Source organism: Apodemus sylvaticus, chromosome 9 (assembly GCF_947179515.1).
Source record: "Apodemus sylvaticus chromosome 9, mApoSyl1.1, whole genome shotgun sequence".
Taxonomy (NCBI): Eukaryota; Metazoa; Chordata; class Mammalia; order Rodentia; family Muridae; genus Apodemus; species Apodemus sylvaticus.
The window spans coordinates 67,815,374-67,835,841 of NC_067480.1; the positions used below are offsets into that span (position 1 = coordinate 67,815,374).

At 36.7% G+C, this 20,468-nt stretch overlaps 1 pseudogene; it reads left to right on the forward strand.

Moving 5' to 3' along the window:
* Positions 1-16,602, forward strand: part of LOC127691920 (periphilin-1-like) — a 29,183-nt pseudogene extending 12,581 nt beyond the window's left edge.
* The last annotated feature ends 3,866 nt before the right edge of the window (positions 16,603-20,468 follow it).

Sequence of the window (20,468 nt, forward strand, 5' to 3'; positions counted from 1 at the left end):
CAATTTCTGTGTCTGATAACTTATGTATTTTAATAGCTCTCACATTGATGACATAAATGATTATTAAGTATTTTTCATTCCTGCATTTTTCTAAGGACCATAGAGAAAATACACAATATGCCTTAGTCCTAAGTACTAAATCAAGGGGTTAACAAGAACAAGGAAGTGATAAAGAAAAAAAGTGATGAGCACCATAAATTGAATAACCACACCTCTTCATTGCACATATCATAGCAATCCATTTAACAAAAAAACACCTGAAAGAAACTATATTTACGTATAATAGTATATGTAATATATTTATACTCTTTATTTTACTTATAAAATAATATCTATATATAATATTATTTATACACTGGACCTCCAATTTGTATTAACATTGTACTCTGATGTTAAAAATGATATATTTGAAATTTGTTTCATTTTTTTGCCACTCAATTTGAAAATTTTACACCAAATAGTTAAAAAACCATACCTGCCAAATAGATTTCTTAAATGACTACTCTTTTTCTTACCTTCACACAAATTCATAGTCATCATTCTTACTATAGTCAAAGTGGTAAATTCCATTAAATTACATACATATATGGCCAGAACACCAATTATTCAACTTTTGATTTTCATAGCAGAAAAAACATATTAGAAAATCATTCTTCAGCTTCTGGCTACTATAAATAAGGCTGCTATGAACATACGGGACCATATGTCTTTGTTATATATTCGAGCATCTTTTGGGTACAGGCCCATGAGTGGTATAGCTGGGTCCTCAGGTAGTATCATGTCAAATTTTCTGAGGAGCCACCAGACTGATTTCTAGAGTTGTTATACCAGATTGCAGTCCCAGCATTAATGGAGGAATGTTCCCCTTTCTTCACATACTTGGCAGCATCTGCTGTCACCTGAGTTTTTGATCTTAGCCATTTGGACTGGTATGAGGTGGAATCAATCTCAATGTGGTATCAATTTGCATTTCCCTGATGACTAAGGATGTTCAATATTTCTTTAGGTACTTCTAGGCCACCTACTCCTACAGCTGATAAACAACTTCAGCAAAGTGGCTGGTTATAAAATCAACTCAAGCAAATCAGTTGCCTTCCTATACTCAAAGGATAAGCAGTCTGAGAAAGAAGTTAGGGAAATGACACCCTTCACAATAGCCACAAACAATATAAAGTATCTTGGTTTGACTCTAACCAAACAAGTGAAAGATCTATACAACAAGAACTTCAGGTCTCTGAAGAAGGAAATCGAAGAAGACCTCAGAAAATGGAAAAATCTGCCATGCTCGTGGATCGGCAGGATTAATATAGTTAAAATGGCCACCTTGTCAAAAGCAATCTACAGATTCAATGCAATCCCCATCAAAATCCCAACTCAGTTCTTCACGGAGTTAGAAAAAGCAATTCTAAAATTCATCTGGAATAACAAAAAACCCAGGATAGCTAAAACTATTCTCAACAACAAAAGAAATTCTGGGGGAATCAGTATCCCTGGCTTCAAGCAATACTACAGAGCAATAGTGTTAAAAACTGTATTGGCACAGTGACAGACCAATGGAATAGAAATGAAGATCCAGAAATGAATCCACACACCTATGGTCACATGATCTTCGACAAAGGAACCAAAAACATCCAGTGGAAAAAGGATAGCCTTTTCAACAAATGGTGCTGGTTCAATTGGAGGTCAGCATGCAGAAGAATGCGAATTAATTCATTCTTATCTCCATGTACTAAACTTCACTCCAAGTGGATCAAGGACCTTCATGTAAAACCAGACACACTGAAACTAATAGAAAAGAAACTGGGGAGGACCCTAGAGGACATGGGCACAGGGGAAAAGTTCCTGAACAGATCACCAATAGCTTATGCTCTAAGATCAAGAACTGACAAATGGGACCTCATAAAATTCCAAAGTTTCTGTAAGGCAAAGGACACTGTTAAAAGGACAAAACGGCAATGATCAAATTGGGAAAGGATATTCACCAACCCTACATCTGATAGAGGGCTAATATCCAATATATACAAAGAACTCAAGAAGTTAGACCCCAGGGAACCAAATAACCCTATTAAAAAAGGGGTACAGATCTAAACAAAGAAGTTTCACCTGAAGAAATTCATATGGCCGAGAGGCACCTTAAGAAGTGCTCAACATAATTAGTCATTAGGGAAATGCAAATCAAAACAACCCTGAGATTTCACCTTACCCCAGTCAGAATGACTAAGGTCAAAAACTCAGGAGACAGCAGGTGTTGGAGAGGATGTGGAGAAAGAGGAACACTCCTCCACAGCTGGTGGGGCTGTAAGATGGTACAACCACTTTGGAAATCAGTCTGGCGGTTCCTCAGAAAACTGGACATGATACTTCCGGAGGACCCTGCTAAACCTCTCCTGGGCATATACCCAAAGGATTCCCTGGCATGCAATAAAGACACATGCTCCATTATGTTCATAGCAGCCTTATTTATAGTAGCCAGAAGTAGGAAAGAACCCAGATGTACCTCAAAGGAGGAATGGATACAGAAAATGTTGTATATTTACACAATGGAATATACTACTACTCAGCAATTAGAAACAATGAATTCACAAAATTTTTAGTCAAATGGTTTGATCTGGAAAATATCGTCTTAAGTGAGGTAACCTAATCACAAAAGAATACACATGGAATGCAATCTCTGATAAGTGTATATTAATTAGCCCAGAAGCCCTGAATACCTAAGGCACAAATCGCATAACAAATGACTCCCATGAAAAAGTATGGAGAGGGTCCTGATCCTGGAAAGGATTGATCTAGTATTGGAGGGGAATATAAGGACAGAGAAAAAGGAGGGAGGTGATTGGAGAATGGATGGAGAGAAGAAGGTTTATGGGATATATGGGGAGGGGGGGATCTGGGAAAGGGAAAATCATTTGGAATGTAAACAAAGAATATAGAAAATAAAAATACTGAAAAAAAAGGTTCCTTAGAAAAGAATTCTCTGTTTAGCTCTGTACGTCATTTTTTGTAACAAAATCAGGCTCTTGTTCTTTGAAAAATGTACAAAATAGAAAAACCCTTAGCCAGAGGGCAAAGAGAGTGTCTCCAAATTAACGAAATCAAAACTGAAAAGGAAGACATAATAACAGAAACTGAAGAAATTTAAAGTATCATTATATCCTACTACAAAAGCCTATACTCAAGAAAGCTGGAAAATATAGATGAAATTGTTAATTTTCCAGACAGATTCCAAGTTTCAAAATTAAATTAGGATCAGATAAACTATCTAAATAGTCCCATAACTCTTAAGTGCCCAGGGCCAGCCCTAGTGGTAGGTTTCTTCTTTCTTGTAGGTCCTTCTTGGGGCAGAAGAGGGGGAAGAGCATCGGTGGATGGGGGTTGGGGTGTATAAGACTCTTACAAGATACTTAGTGTTGTTGTGTAATAAGAAGTTTACTAATTTAAGTCTAAGTTACTATACTATTGTAGCTGACCTGCCTTCAGTGTTCCTCTGAAGTCAGACACTGCAGTCTCAAGCACTTAGCACCTCATCCTAAAACAGCAGGAGAATTAATTCTTTCATTAAGTAAAGAATTAATTGCTAGAGCTTTTTCCTTATTGTCCAGATGCCTTTTGCTTGTCTGACTAGGGGTAAGTTTGGAGCAATAAACTTCTATTGAACCAGGAGAAGAGAATAACACTTGCAGAAAGAAAAAAACTTTTACATAAGCAAATATGCATAATCTCACTTAAGTTCATACACAGCTTCATGCATGAAGAGTTCTCATTTATACATTTCCATACAAATTCAGTTGGCCTAGCTTGCATGCATTCTTACAATTTCATACTTACACACACACACACACACACACACAAACATGCATACATTCTCAAAATTACTTACTTATGCACAGAGACATACTTACATATGTATATGGAGCAAAAAACCAAGCACCAGTGCAGAAAGAACTCACTCATTCTGAATGAAAAATGAGCTCCAATCTTTATTGCAAAGAGAAAGAAAAGATTTCTACCTTTTAATGCTAAGTGATTAAACACAGGTTTATAAGAAAAAAACTTTTGTTCCTTTTAATAAGGTCAAGCCTGCCTTGCTATTAAGAAAGGACCTGTTCTGTCTCATGGAAAGGAGAAGATTGCCTGTTCCTTCTGCTCTCTTGATTTTTCCATTTTCCCTATGAGTTCTCTCATTTTGCTCTGAGTACACAAATGCTCTTACTCTCAATGCTTTTTCTCTTAAAGCTAAGCCTATACTTCTAGGTTCTTTTTGAGTTCAGTTCTGTCTAAAAAGAGTTCTGTCTAAAAACTTCTCTGCTCTGTTTCTCTCTCAGCTCAGTTCTACTCACTTGCATTCCTCTCACCAAAGTACTGACCCGTCTCTTTTTCCTCAGCACTTAAACATCTTTCAGAATACATGATCACATGTTACAAAGGTCACCACAAGTTCACACAAAAGATCAAATCATAAATTGAAATAAAAGGTTGCAACAGAGATTGTTTACCTGCATATTCTTTAGGAGTAATTATCTCACTAATCATCCCCCACCTGTCTCAGCTCCACAGTTTCACTGAAGGTTTAAAAACCATAACTAAGTCAAAAGTGAAATTTTTATAGATAAACCTAGTCAATATTTTATCTTCTATCCTAGCACCTATAATAAACCATTAGTTTCCTTTATATAACCTTTGGTTAATTGTTTTACCACCGCTTGGAATGTGCTCTGAGTAGGAGAGTGGCTGGTTACTAAGGGTAATTAACTAGTGACACTTGTGAAACTGGCTAAGTTCTCGTTGCAGTTTCAACTATCAGAAAAGGACCTAATAGCAGTCCCACTAGAAAAGATCTGAATAATTTTAGGAATTCTTATAGGATCATCATTAAAATTTAAGTCATCTGTTTGTCTACATAGCATCACAATAAGACAGTACATCTTCATGAATCTACAGAGATCTGCTCCAAAGGTGTGTGCTATCACATTGATTATTATACATTTAATAATAACAGGAAAAGCATATTAATAGCAGGAATCTTTCCTAAAATAAGTTCCTTACAGCCTTGTTTAATGAGGGCTCACCTGTCACAGATTATATAATAATCCGAATCAGGTTATTTCAGGATGATCACCTCCTAGTATTTAGCTTGTCCAGATCTGGTTTCTGACACCTAAGGAAATAAAAGCAGTCATTAAAATTTTCCAACCAAAAAATTCCCAGGATGAGAGGATTTTAATGCAGAATTCAGACCTTCAAAGAAGATCTAATACAAATACTCTTCGAACTATTCAACAAAATAGAAACAAAAGGAACACTAATTCTTTCTATGAACCCACAGTTACACTGATAGTTAACCACACAAAGACTGAACTAAGAAAGAGAACTTTACACCAATTTCCCTTATGAATATTGATTCAAAATACTCAATAATTTTCTTGCAATCAGAATCCAAGATCACATCAAAATGATCATTCACCATGACCAACTAGGCTTCATCCCAGTGATGACAGGATGGTTCAATATAAGGAAATCAATCAGCGTAATCCACTACATAAATAAACTCAAAGGAAAAAACATATGATCATATCAATAGATGCTGAAAAAGCTTTTGACAAACTACAATACCCCTTGATATTAAAAGTCTTGGAAAGAATAGGAATGCGAGGCCCATACCTAAACATAATAAAAGCATTATATAGCAAACCAATAGACAACATCTAACTAAATGGAAAGTAACTTGAAGCAATCACACTGTAATCAGGGACTAGCAAGGGTTCCCACTCTCTCACTATCTATCCAATATAGTACTTGAATTTCTAGTCCAAACAATTAGATAACAAAAGAAGGTCAAGGGGATACAAATTGGAAAGGAAGAAGTAAAGATAACACTATTTGCAGATGATATGATAGTCTACTTAAGTGACCCCTAAAAAATTCCACCAGAGAACTACACATGATAGACTTCAGCAAAGTGGCTGGATATAAAATTAACTCAAACAAGTAAGTAGTCTTCCTTTGTACAAATGATAAACAGGCTGAGAAAGAAACTAGGCAAATGACACCCTTCACAATAATCACAAATAATATAAACTATCTTGGTTTGACTCTAACCAAGCAAGTGAATAATCTGTATGAAAAGAGCTTAAAGTCTCTGAAGAAAGAAATCAAAAAGACCTCAGAAGATGGAAAGATCTCCCATGCTCATTGATTGGCAGGATTAACATAGGAAAAATGTCCATCTTACCAAAAGCAATCTACAGATTCAATGCAATCGCCATCAAAATTCCAACTCAATTCTTCACAGAGATAGAAAAAGCAATTCTCTGATTCATCTGGAATAACAACAAACAAACAAACAAACAAACAAACAAAAACAGGATAGTGAAAACTATTCTCAACAGTAAGAGAGTAAGAGAAATTTTAGGGTAATCATTATCCTTGACCTCAAGCTCTACTACAGAGCAATAGTGACAAAAAAACATGGTTTTAGTAGAGACAGATAAATCAATGGAATAGAATTGAAGACCCAGAATTAAACCCACACACATTTGGTCACCTGGTCTTTGACAAAATCATCCAGTAGAAAAGAGACAGCATATTTAACAAATGGTGTTGGCTCAAGTGGTGGTATACATGTAGAAGAATGGAAATTGATCAGTTCTCATCTCCTTGTAAAAGCTCAATTGCTCAATTCCAAGTGGATCAAGAATCTCCACATACAACCAGATATACTGAATCTAATAGAAGAGAAAGTGGGAAAGAGTCTGGAACACATAGGCACAGGGGAGAATTTCTAAGATCAACTGTTCACAAATGGGATCTCTTAAAATTGAAAAGGACAAAGGACATTGTCAACAGGACAGAATGGCAAACTACAGATTGGGAAAAGATCTTTACCTATCCTATATCCAATACAGAGCTAATATCCAATATATGCTAAAACTCAAGAAGTTAGACTTCAGAGAACAAAATAACCTCCTTAATGGTACAGAGCCAAAATAATGGGTACAGAGCTAAAATCACTTTTCAATGAGTGTCAATCTTTATGTTGTAGCTTTGACAAGTAAAAGAATTGTGTTGGTGGTAGGTTTTAACTATGCTACTCATAGTGGAATACAGTTGCTGAAGAGTCTCTTACCAAACATTGTTTCTGTGTACTTTTGCAAACATCTTCACAGTTCTATGATGAGACAAGTCTCAGAGCATCTCAATTGTTATTCAAAGAGTTATTAATTATTCATTATTTGTTTCAATTAGGCTCCTAAGTAATTAAGTGAAAAGAGTTCTCATTGAATAGATAGGATGGAACTGTAGAATCAGTAGATACAGAATTTATCACCAGTTGACCTTTGAAATGATTTGGGCTACTAGAGATACTGAACCATCAGCCTCTAAAAGCTTATTTTGCTATAAACTGAAAACAGAATAGAATAGAAACTATTTAGCTTTTAAATAAAATACTGATTTTTCTTTCATTGTTTACGTATTAGTATGCAGGCACCTAAATATGAAGGTTTCATGTTTTCCCCTTTGTCATGCACTGAAATTTATTTTGATTATTTGCATTCTTTACTACAATATCACCACTTAACATTTGATTTTGCAATAAGCACTGTGCTTGCTACATAGTAAGAACCAAAATTCTGGTAGATAAATAGCATTTTTATTAGAATTTCACAGAAATCCTCTGAGAAAATCATGCTCCTGTAAAACTTTAGTGCTGATACCTTGAGAAGTTACAGTTGTAATAATATTTTCAGAAAATATCCATCTTGTATTCTTGGCCAATTGCTCTTGTCAATATTGTAGAACTCCCATTGAAATTCTCTCTCTACTCCAAAATACAGGGTTATAAGATGTTGTGGGTGGTCTGATGCTACTTGAATTCTGTTGCTAAATATTAATTCCTCAGGTTATGGTTGCCCTCAACAAGAAGATCCTCATGTGTACAAAGTGATGACATATGAAAGTTCTCCAAAATTTAGCTGGTCAATGAAAGACTATAGCCTGCGGTTGGGCAGTAGAGGAAAAAGGTGAGACTGGAAGTTTGAGTGACGTGCTTACAGAGAGGGATAAAGAGAGAGAGAAGAATGTACAGAGCCATATTGGGAGTCAAACCACGTGGTAGGAACTTGACATTAGCCAAGGACAATCCCTGGCTTCAGGCAGGAATCTGACATTAAGACAATAAGGAAGTAGGTTACAGCAGGAATTTTTATCCCAGTGTGGAGAAGCTCAGAGTGAAGGTTAAGCTCATTGTTCCTCCAGGTCTACAAATTCCTGAATTAAGCAGATGACCCACCCAGCTGCTGGAGCAGTCAAGAAAAGGACCACCAGGAGAAGCTAAATGGCTTCCGCATAAACTCAGCCTGGAATCTGGGGGGAAGGGCTTGCCCAAATTGTTAAAAGGTCTGACCTCCATTAAAGTTTTGGCCTCAATCAGTAAAATATTGTCCTGGCCTTCTTTCTTTTCATCCCTTCCTCATCTATCCCTTAGCTTCTGTTCCAGCAACCCAGTTCGTAATAACTGCAGGCAGCTATGGGCTACAACATAAGAAGAGGGGAGAAAGAAGCCCCCAGTGAAACAGAACTGCATGGCCAGGAGAAACTGCAAGTAGCAAGGAAATTTATAGCTGGGTAATAAGTTAGTATAGCCCTAAATTGAGAAGTTCTAGGTTTTGGGCTTGTAAATAAAATATCTGTGAATCTTGTAAATATCTTTTACAAGGTCTTGTGAGGGTTATTAAATTCCTATTACAATAACATGTGGGGCAAGATATAATATACAATTCAGGAGGGAAAAAAAAAACAAAAAACCCTAAACTCAAGGAATGATTTGTTATATGTTTCCTACCATGAACAGTTATAGTGATTTGCTAAAATAAACCAGCGTAATATTTAAAAATATTATCTTCATAGAAATGTCCACTACAAAGTTAATTCCTATCTCATGGTCATGGAGCCATGTTCAAACATTTTGTGGAGAGACCAGGAAGGACTATCAGTAAGCCACCTGTAACCATACATCATCCATAAAATTGCCACCCTTCCTCATTCTGTCAAAGAAAAAAAGGTCTGTAGTCCTGTTCACAGACACTGGAAATGTGCCCTGTGCACAGACAGGAAAAGCCACTCCAGGTTTATTTGCAATTTCATATTACTGAAGAACAAGGCAGGGAAAGCTGCGGATGAGTAGGTGGTATCAGGCAGAACTTTCTTTTTCTGTTTCTCCTGTGCTGGCCTCTAGTTCTCCTCCTTTTATAATTGTTTTCTTCTCTATCTTTCTGATGCAGATGTTACTAATGATGCAGAAATTGCTAAAACCAATATGGAAAATATTTCACAAAGGAAATATTATGCTTTCAGTTTTTTTGCCACATAGAAATTGATTTCATACTGTCTGGTTTTCATTGAGGTTAATTCTCTTTCTTTCTGGCCAGACATTCATTCTCCTATACTAATGGTTACTGTTTCAGTGATTCCCACTACTCATCTCATTTGCTTAGGGTATAGAAAATGTTAGAAAGACTTAAATTTTTCTATTTAAATACTTCATTTACTTGCTTATTCTTTTCTCTAGCTCTTACTTTGTATCAGTTCTCAATGATCAATCTTTATATGACTTACAAAACTATTTATAATAAGTATTTATTTAGTAGTGTTCACGTAGTCTTTCATAAATGCATCATTATAAGCTACTAAACAAATTTGAATATCAATACTTGATAAAATTTCCAAAATACTGAATCTTCAGTTTACCCAGTGCCTTAAAGCTCATAAAGCAAACCCTGATAGTATGAGCACAGCCAGAAAGTCCCACGCAGCAGGCTTCTTACTCATTAGTTATAGATTTAGGTTGCTTCTAAAAAAAAACACTCATAGTCTAAAAATGGTTAATTTGACATTCTATGATGATGTGCATTGTAAGAAGGCTGAACTGGAAAAATAAATATTAAACGATATATTATCTTGTATACTTGCACTTTCATTACATTGTAAATAAGCTGTGTAAAGCAAGATCAGGATCCCTCCCTCAGAAACTTAAAAGTCAGACATGAGTGAGTTCATACATTATTTTCCTCTTTATATTATTTTATTTAATTGATGTAGGCCAATTTTAAGAGATCATGACGATGTGGAATGTGATGATCCCCAAAGCGTCCCTTCCTTTCTCCAAAGCATCTTTATTTCTTTTCACTTAAGTTGCTCCTGAAATCAACTCATTACCCATATTCTTATAAATAACATGAATAAAATTACTGACTTACAATGGATAGTAATGAACCAATTTGCCTTCATTTTAGGCTTAAAATTTATGTCAAGGATTGGGCTATGCTCCACATGTAACCTTAACTGCAAATGGTTCGAAAGTGTTTGTTCCAGGAAACAGCAACTATGTCTTTATTTCAAAAGTTGTAATGACCATCTTGGAGCCCTCCCTTTAATTCAAAAGGTTGTTATGATTATTTTGTTATGACCTTCTAATGGCCACTTTGTTATGTTCTGCTTCTGTAACCTCACTTGTTTGTTTACTTACACCTGAGCTATAAAAACCTTGTGTTCTTCATACCCAATGCTGACCTGTCAAACCTTGTTTAATTAATTGCCTGTTTTAATTATTAAGAGTTTTTCTGTGTACAACTTAATTAGCTTAAGCAGATGAGACATATTGATAGTACTGGCAATGGTACTTTGCTTTATTTATAAACTTGGCTTTCTGCAATATATAGAGTTTATGTTTAAATAGAAAAGTTATCATGTATTCTCTATTTTATTTTTTATCACAGAAAGCAAGCAAGGCAGTGGCATATATTGCCTAGGGGACACCAGTTCTCATTGAGTACAAAATGTTTGTCTAGTAGAAAGGATGAGATACAAACATAGAGTTAGTCTTGGTTTTTAACTCAAAAATTACAGAGCCAAGTATTTCTTGGCTTGAAATAAAGTATATACAACCACAGCTTACTGTCTTAGAATGAGGAAAACCAGTTTTAAAATTTATTCTTTACATCAACATGCATAGTGGAAGAAAATAACAAATTCAATGAAATGTATTATTGAACAAAGATGTATTCTTCCATACATATAATGGAGTTTACAGATTGAGCAAACAGGTATATATGAACTTGCAAAGTTTTGCTTTATGAAGTAAAGCAGAACAATTTCCTGTTATAAATAGGGGGATTTCTTTCTTCTTTCATGGTAGCAATCAAATTCACTTCTTGTTCCCATCCTTTCCTACCAGACTAGTGAAAGGAATCACAGCATGGCTTGCATTAACTCTTACATGTACTTGGTTCCAAAATCTCATCAATGCTGCAATCTAGACTACAGTTCAGAAATATTATTCAGTATGGCAGGAATAAACCCTACACATATTTCCTTTAGCTCAGGGGCAATACAGACTTGTTTCATTTGAATCTATACTAATAAGAGCATTAAGATAAGAATGTTTCTAGTGTGTCTCTTCATTAAAAAAAAAATCACCTTATCTAATAAAGAAATTCTACCTTGGGATTCTTCTTTTCCACTGACTATAGTCCTAGCTTTATCTCACCCCCAACTAGGAACCAATTCTTACCATTTCTGTCATGTGTGGGGATGGAACATTTATATCAATCCTACCACAAGATTGTCACATTCCCGAACCACTGTCTTTTTCTTTATCTCTCCTTTCCCACAAGATAGGATCTCTTTATGTATCTCATGGTGGCCTGACGTTCATCAGCTTCCTGCTTCAGAGATTTTCCAGCTTCACCAGTTTTTCCTTAAGACCCATATTTTTTGTAAATTGCTGTTAGGTGTAAAATGTTTTTTATTGAAATGCAGCACACATTACCTCTTATTTATGAAAACACTGCTCTTTACACTTTTCTGCCAAGTTGAAAGCTGATAGTATAAAAGCATTTTAATGTTTCAATGTACACTACTCTCACTCTCATTTCTCTCACCAACTCATCTCTTTCCTCTTTACAAATATTATATAAAGCATTATTACTACAAATGTCCAGATAAATATGTCAGGAGTGATTCTATAGTCCTATAATCTTAGTGCTCAGCAGGTACAGAAAAACAAAACAAAACAAAACAAAACAAAAAAACCCCACAAATTCAAAGACAGCCTGACTTACAAAATGAATTCCAAACCAAGAATATCTATATAATGATTCTGCCTCAAAGATTAAGCAAACAAAGAAACAACAACAACAACAACAACAACAACAACAAAAACAGCAACAACAAAGAAGACAACACCAGTAAGGTATCAGAAGAAATTAATTCTTTGGCGCTGATAAGTTTTTAAAAATGCAAATTCAAGGACTAGAATCTGTGGTTCTTATTGTTGGTTCATTAGGTTGTTAGCATATATTTTTCTTTTACATAAGGATTAAATATTACCCTCTCATAAGATAACTCCTGGTCCCTGTGGAGACCAATTATTTGCTACTCCTCTCTTGATATATTTGCTTACATTTTTTTCAACTTGTATAGCTTTAGTCTTATTAATAAGACTGTGCAGTAGAGTTTTCCTTAAACTATACATCACACATACATTACTTTTTATCTTAGAATACCTTTTGATCAAGTAGATATTAAGACAGTTGCTTCACTAATGAGAGAACTAGCCACTAGAGAGATTGATGCTATCAGCGATGTCATTCGAAAGTGTAGCAAACAACGCTTATACCCATACGTTCTAGCTTCATTCAGCTCTAGAGTCTGTTCTTTCCCCTCACTAAATAAAGTTCAGAAGTGCATTTCTGATAAAGCCTGCAGTTTTAATAAAGTCTGATTAGATGTTTGAATGGAGTTACAAGTCTATGACATTATTGAAAACAACCCCTTGATCCAGAGGAAACAGGATTGGGTGGAGAGGAAAAGTCTCAGACAATAAACAAACAAAAGAAGTGTCTTGGCCAGCACAGAGAGGCATTCTGCAGTGAAGATAGGTACTCAGACTGTTCTTAAACTATGCAGAATTCCCAGGTTTTCTATCCTCACTGATTAGTTGGTGCAGTCAATATGGGGAGTGCTGGCCTCACCTGGAAAACCAGCACAGACTTGCAGGTCACCTAACTGGACTGCTTATAACAAAATATCAAAGTTTTATTAAAACACTGTAAAACTTGTTTATATTTTCACATCAATTAGCAGTTTTAAAGTTCTTAGAAATGCTGGCAGAAGACAGAGAAGATTTTTTTTATGCTTACACAAGACAATCCTAGGTTATCCAAGCCTGAATGAGGACCTTTGAAGGGACTCAAATTCAGATTCATTTCAAAGTCTTATCACCAGAGATTTATCAGTTTAAGAAGCTTTCTTCTTTCTGAAGAAACTAAGTTGTCTTTGTTCAATTTTCTTGGAGTAATCATCAGAATATGTGAAAATATTTCCTAATTAGTCACATGATTCTATTTTAGTTCTTTGTGAGCAAGTTTGTACATAAAACATGAAAATAAAAAGCAGCTGGGCTCATTTCATAAATGAGAAAGTTTCTTTGGTAATCTGGACATTTATAGAATGTTCAAATGGCTTGGAAAATTTTTTTCCCAAAGTGCATAGAGTTCTGAAGAGTAAATTGTTGAGGATTTGTCTGTTGCTCTGTATTGTAATGTTGCATTCTTTACCAGAAGGTCTAGGCCTATGGGTGAATTCTCATGTTTAGCAGCTTTTGCTGTGCAAGCCTTCCTCCTTAATTTAAAACTCTTGAGGTTTGATTGGCTGCTGTATATTATAATGCTCCATACTGGCCCTGGTTACCTCAGGGACAAGGAAATACTCACATATAACAAATGAAGCTATGAAACCTTATTCCCCAAATTATCCCTGATTGTTCAATAGAAATGTCTACAGCCCATAGATGGGCAAAGAGATATAGATAAGGTTTTGGTTCCCCTGCTTGGGGTCTGAGTCAGGAGATCAGAGAGGAGGAGGAGAAAGTGAAGAGAAGATGTCATGGGGTAAACTTTCATGAAAACAGCCATGAGGGCTAGCCAACTGGAGCTAAGAGCAGTCTAAATAAACCACAGCCAGTCATAATTCAGTTATGATACCAGTTATTTATAAGGAAGTAGATACTAACAGCTTTAAGGGTAGATATCTGCTCCTCCCTAGTTCCTTAATGGCTTATTGTGAATATAAATGTTTTATGTCTTTTATCTGGGACATGAATGATCTAAGGCAAACTAGAAACCTCTGATTGAGAGTAAACACTACAACACAAATCTAATTTCAGCATAAGATATTGTAAAATAGAAAAAATATTGTAAGCTATGGCTGAGATTCCCAATAATTGAGATTTTTTCAATTATAAATTAATTTATTAGAACATTAAAGTCTATGTTCACAAACAAAATATCGGGAAACTTGATGCATCAAATGTGTTGCTTGGCAAAGTTTCACTAGTGGTGGCAGCGACTGCGTGGTAGTGGAACCTAGTGGCTTCCACAAGAGATGACTCTATGACTACAAACTCCCTAAAGAATGAGAGCCTCCCAGAGCCATCCCAGTGATGGCTACCACAGAGTAGTGAATGTTGTGCAAATGAGACCACTTCTGCTAGACAAGAGACCGCCTCTGCTAGCCAGACCTGATGAAGGAAGCTATAGTAGATATTGCAGTCGTGTTTATTGCCGAGTATGCAGCGAGGGCTGTAGTTTTTCTCATGATCAAAGAAGTGGCCTATCTGTCAGAGGAGATGAATCTGGCTACAGATGGGCAAGAGATGCTCATTCTGCAAGCTGGAAGCCTGACTACAGGGACATGAGAGATGACTTTAGAAGAAAAGGTTTCTACTCTTCTCATTATTCAATTTTTACTCTCCCCATAAAAGAGATGCTCTTTTCTTCAGTGGGTCACCTGTAGGCCTGAAGGACTCCCCACAGATCAGATCTGGCTCCAGTGCCAGCAGTAGAAGCTATTTTCCAGAGCAAAGGACACACTCATTCTATCAGTCTCAGCATAGAGAGATCCTTCCAGTCTTTTTAAACTTCAAGAGATACTTCACCCACCAGCAGTTTCTTCATCCAAGGTGTTAGATAAATGCCACAGTGACTCCAGTAGACTCTGTGAGACAAAGTTTTACAGACTGAAGTGAGAAATGTCTCCTGGAGCCCTCTGGAACATTTCTATTCATAAGCCAAAAATCTCACTTGGCAATTTGCTTTGCTCCTAAACTCTCCCCCTTTTTAGTAGATAGGACTAAGAAAAACCAAACAAATTAAGATGTAAAAGAATCTATTTTGAAGTAAGTCACTGGTCAGAAAATTCTGCAATGCTTTGCTCAGTCATTTACATAATTACATTTACTTCCCAACAGTATGTAAATGAAGTATGGCTCTGACACTATGGTATGAAAAGCATTAATTAGCACCGTGGTATAAATATATTTCACATGTCTTGACTGTATATTGGCTTATAAGTCATTGGACATAATTTAAAAGATATAATGTTATTAAGAAGAGGTTAATTTAACCAGCAACACGTGAAAAGTACAAGTTTCTTTTGCTTTTTGACCCTCATAGTCACCCTTGCAGGACACCTGGATTTGAAACAATAGCCCAGATTAGAAGATATTTACATTTGAAGAACCTTATACATTGTCCTTGCCAAACAGGTGGGTGTTGGGCAAATTAGAAAGAATTTACATTTGAGTTGTTGCAAAGCTCAGAGCTGCCTCATTGGAACTGAGGAACTGCTTTTGTCTTGCAGACCCCACCTAGGGGGTCTTTGGCCAAAACAATATTCTTAACTTACCCAGGTGTGATTCAGGATGCAGTTCATACTTATTACTCATGGAGACTCAGGGAGTTTGACAAAATGTCCTTTAGAGTCTTTTAAAAAGTTTATATCAAGAAGATTGATGTTGTCTGTGTTCGAGCTTCTACACGGGAAACGTTTTACCTCATTGATTTTATGTTTCCTTGTGCCAAAATGGTTATGCTAATTGTTCGTTGTGCCTGCTTTACTGGATACATCTTTTGCTATGTAAATATCAATCCCTCATGCTTAAAGGCTCATGCTTGAAAACAGAAAAATACATTCAGATTTAAACCGCCTCTGTGTGTAGTTGTGTCTCTCTGTCATCTCACTGAACCTTTGCCTTTTCCTGAAATCCAAAAGTTCCCCCTTGGATCTAAATCTTCCCACTTGGACTGTCCACAGCAGACAAATCCAGCAGGCTAACTGAGAAGGAATTTGCTGAGGCTGAAAGCAAGTGGGCTAACAAAACACTAGAGAAGTCAAAGGAAAAATAACTTGGCTGAAATGTCTTAGTTTGAGGTATGATCCACAGCACCCTTGTTTATTGACCAAATGGAAGAACCTGAGTTAAACACAACAGATGGCGTAAAGATATATGAAGACAGCCAGTTTAGCAGCTGCTGGAAAGCCATTGCCTTGAAAACAAAAGAGATCTAGTAGGTTTACTGACAAGAATGAGAAACTTTCAGGATGGTAGTGAAAATGCTGATTGAAAAAGATCCCTCGCTAGAAAAGTCTATCCAGTTTGCACTGAGGCAGAACCTATACAAAATCAGTGAGCTCTGTGTTGAGGAATTCAAGCATTTCATTACTGAGTACAATAATTCTACTCAAAACTTTGGAGACCCTTTTTAGAAAAAGTACCCAGGTCACAATTTTTTTTTTAGGTTATTTTTCTCCTTGCATTGTGTAAATCCTTACTATTTTGTGATGAAGAGAAATACTTTATGATAGCCAACTACATTACTAGTTTTAAATAAACATGTACAATAGCTTTTAAAGTATCTTAATTAGAATGTTTCCCTATGTGTAGAATACTCTACTCTATCTTCATACACTTCCTTCCTCCAAAAATAATGTTCAGTTATTTTAATGTTCAAAGAAAGCAGTTTTGGAGAGCAGCTTTCTGTATTTAACTCATGTTCCATAGTCTTCCATGATGTTCTAGGATAATCTTCTTGCCTGCCATGTAAAGGTTGTCTTTGTATTCTGGTATTGATTTACTTTATTTTATTAGATATTTGCTTTATTTACATTTCAAATGTTAACCCCTTTCCATGTTACCCCATCAAAAACCACCTCCTCTCGGTGATGTCTGAAATGGTCATCTCCTGCTATATATGCAGCACTAGCCATGGGACCTTCCACGTGTACTCTTTGGCTCATGCTTTAGTCCCTGGGAGCTCTGGATGTACTGGTTGGTACATATTATTGTTCCTTGAGCTAAGCTACAAACCTCTTCAGCTCCTTGGGTCCTCTCTCTAGCAGCTCCATTGAGGACCCTATGGTCATTCTATTGGTTGGCTGTGAGCCATGGGTGTTTTGATCCACTTTAAAATAAGGATCAAAGAATCCACACTTTGGCCATCCTTCTTTGTGAGTCTCAAGTGATCTGTGAGTTATATCATGGGAATTATGAGCTTTTTTATTGAATATATTCTTCATTTACCTTTCAAATGCTAAAACCTTTCCCCATTTCCCCACTCCCCAAAAACCTCCAAGCCCTCTTCCCACCCCCCTGTCTCCAAGTATATGTCCCGTACCCAACCCACTCCCACCTCCCCCTCTCTCTATTTCCCTTTGTTGGGGCATCTATTGAGTCTTCCCAGGACCAAGGAAGGACCTCTCTTCCCACTGATGCCCAGAAAGTTATTCCTCTGCTACACTTTTGGCTGGAACTATGTGTACACCTTGGTTGATGCTTTAGTCCCTCTGAGTCCTGGGGCATCTGGGGGACCGACATCATTGTTCTTCCATTGGACTATAAACCCCTTCAGCTCCTCCAGTCCACCTTCAACTCCTACATTGGGGACCCCATGCTCAGTCCACTGGTTGGCTGCTAGCATCAACATCTATATGTGTAAGGCTCTGGGAGGGCCCCTCAGGAGACAACTATAGACTCCTTTTGGCATGCTCATCTTGTCGTCCATAATAGTGTCAGCGTTTGGTGACTATTTATAGGATGAATCCCCAAATCCCCAGGTAGGTCAGTCTCTGGGTGGCCTTTCTTTCAGTTCCACACTTTGAGTCCTTATTGCTCCTGTGAGTATTTTATTCCCTTTCCCAGAGGAAGCAAAATACCCCTACTTCAGTCCTCCTTCTTCTTTAGCTTCCTGTGGTCTGTGAATTGTAGCTTCTTTATTTTGAGCTTTTGGGTTAACATCCACTTATCAGTGAATGCATACCGTGTGTGTGTGTGTGTGTGTGTGTGTGTGTGTGTGTCTGTGTCTGTGTGTGTGTGTGTGTGTGTGTGTGTGTGTGTGTGTGTGTGTGTGTGAGATTGGGTTACCTCACTCAGTATGACACTTTCTAGATCCATCCATTTGCCTAAGAATTTCATGAATTCCATTATGTATATATACCACAATTTCTGAATCCAGTACTCTGTTGAAGGATATCTGGCTTCTTTCTAGCTTCTGACTGTTACAAATAAGACTGCTATGAACATAGTGGAGCATATGTCTCTATTACATGTTGGAGCATCTTCTGGGTATATGCCTAGGAGTGGTACAGCTGGGTCCTCAGGTAGTACTATATCTAATTTTCTGAGGAACCACCAAACTGATTTCCAGAGTGGTTTTACCAGCTTGCAATCCCACCAACAATGGAGAAGTGTTCCTCTTTCCACACATCCTCTCCAGCATGTGCTGTTCCCTAAATGTTCCATCTTAGCCATTCTGACCAGTGTGAGGTAGAATCTCAGGGTTGTTTTGATTTGCATTTTCCTGATAACTGATGATGCTGAACATTTCTTTAGGTGGTTAAAAGTCATTCACGTTTCCTCGGTTGAGAATTCCCTGTTTAGCACTGTACACCATTTTTAATAGGGTTATTTGACTCTCTATAGTCAAACTTCTTGAGTTCTTTGTACACATTGGATATTAGCTCTCTGTCCAATGTAGGATTGGTAAAAATCTTTTCCAAATTTGTTGTTTGCAGTTTTATCCTATTGACAGTGTCCTTTGCCTTACAAAAGCTTTGCAGTCTTATGAGGTCACATTTGTCAACTCTTGTTCTTAGAACATAAGCCATTGGTATTCTGTTCAGGCAATTTTCCCCTGTATCCATTTGTTCAAGGTTCTTCCCCACTTTCTTCTCTGTAGGCTTCAGTGTATCTGGTTTTATATGTAGGTTATTGATCCACTTGTACTTGAGCTTTGTACAAGGAGAAAAGAGTGGTTCAATTTTCATTTTTCTGCATGCTGACCTTCAGTTGATCCAGCACTATTTGATAAAAATGTTGTGTTTTCCACTGGATGTTTTTAGCTCTTTTGTCAAATATCAAGTGACTGTAGGTGTGTGGATTCAATACTGGGTCTTCAATTCTATTCCATTAATTTCCCTGCGTGTCTCTGTACCAATACCATACAGTTTTTAATCACTGTTTCTCCATTGAAGACCTTGAGGTCAGGGATGGTGATTCTGCTTGAAGTTCTTTTATTGTTGAGAATAGTTTTTGCCACCCTGGGTTTTTATTATTCCAGATAAATTTGGAAATTGCTCTTTCTCTGTGAAGAATTGAGTTAGAATTTTGATGAGGATTGTTTTGAATCTGTAGATTGCTTTAGGCAAGATGGTCATTTTTACTATATTAAACCTGCCAATCCATGAGCATGGAGATCCTTCTATCTTCTGAGATTTTCTTATGTTTCTTTTTTCAGAGGCTTGAAGTTCTTGTCATACAGATCTTTCACTTGCTTGGTTAGAGTCACACCAAGGTATGTAATATTATTTGTGACTATTGTGAAGGGTGCTGTTTTCCTAATTTCTTTCTCAGCTTGTTTATCCTTTAAGTAGAGGAAGGCCTACTCATTTGCTTGAGGTAATTTTATATCCAGCTACTTTGCTGAAGTTTTTTTTTTTTATCAGCTTTTGGAGTTCTCTAGTGGAAGTTTTAAGGTAACTTAAATACACAATTATATCATCTACAAATAGTGATATTTTGACATCTTCCTTTCCAATTTGTCAACATTTGACCTCCTTTTGTTATCTGGTTGCTCTGGATAGGACTTCAAGTACTATATTGAATAGATAGGGAGAGAGTGGTCAGCCTTGTCTGGTCCCTGATTTTAGTTGGATTGCTTCAAGTTTCTCTCCACTTAGATTTGTATTGACTACTGGTTTGCAGTAAATTGGTTTCACTATGATGAGGTATGGTCCTTGAATTCCTAAGCTCTCCAAGATTTTTATCATGAAGGGATGCTGAATTTTGTCAAAAGCTTTTTCAGCATCTAGTGAAATTACCATGTGTTTTTTTCTTTGAGTTTGTTTATGTCTTGGATTACATTGATGGATTTTCATATATTGAACCATCCCTGGATCCCTAGGATGAAGCCTACTTGATTGTGGTGAATTATCATTTTGATGCATTCTTGGATTCAGTTGACCAGAATTTTGTTGAGTGTTTTTGCATTGATGTTCATTTGGGAGATTGGACTGAAGTTCTCTTTCCTTGTTTGCTCTGTATTTGGTTTATAAGCATTATTTTGGCTTCAAAGAAT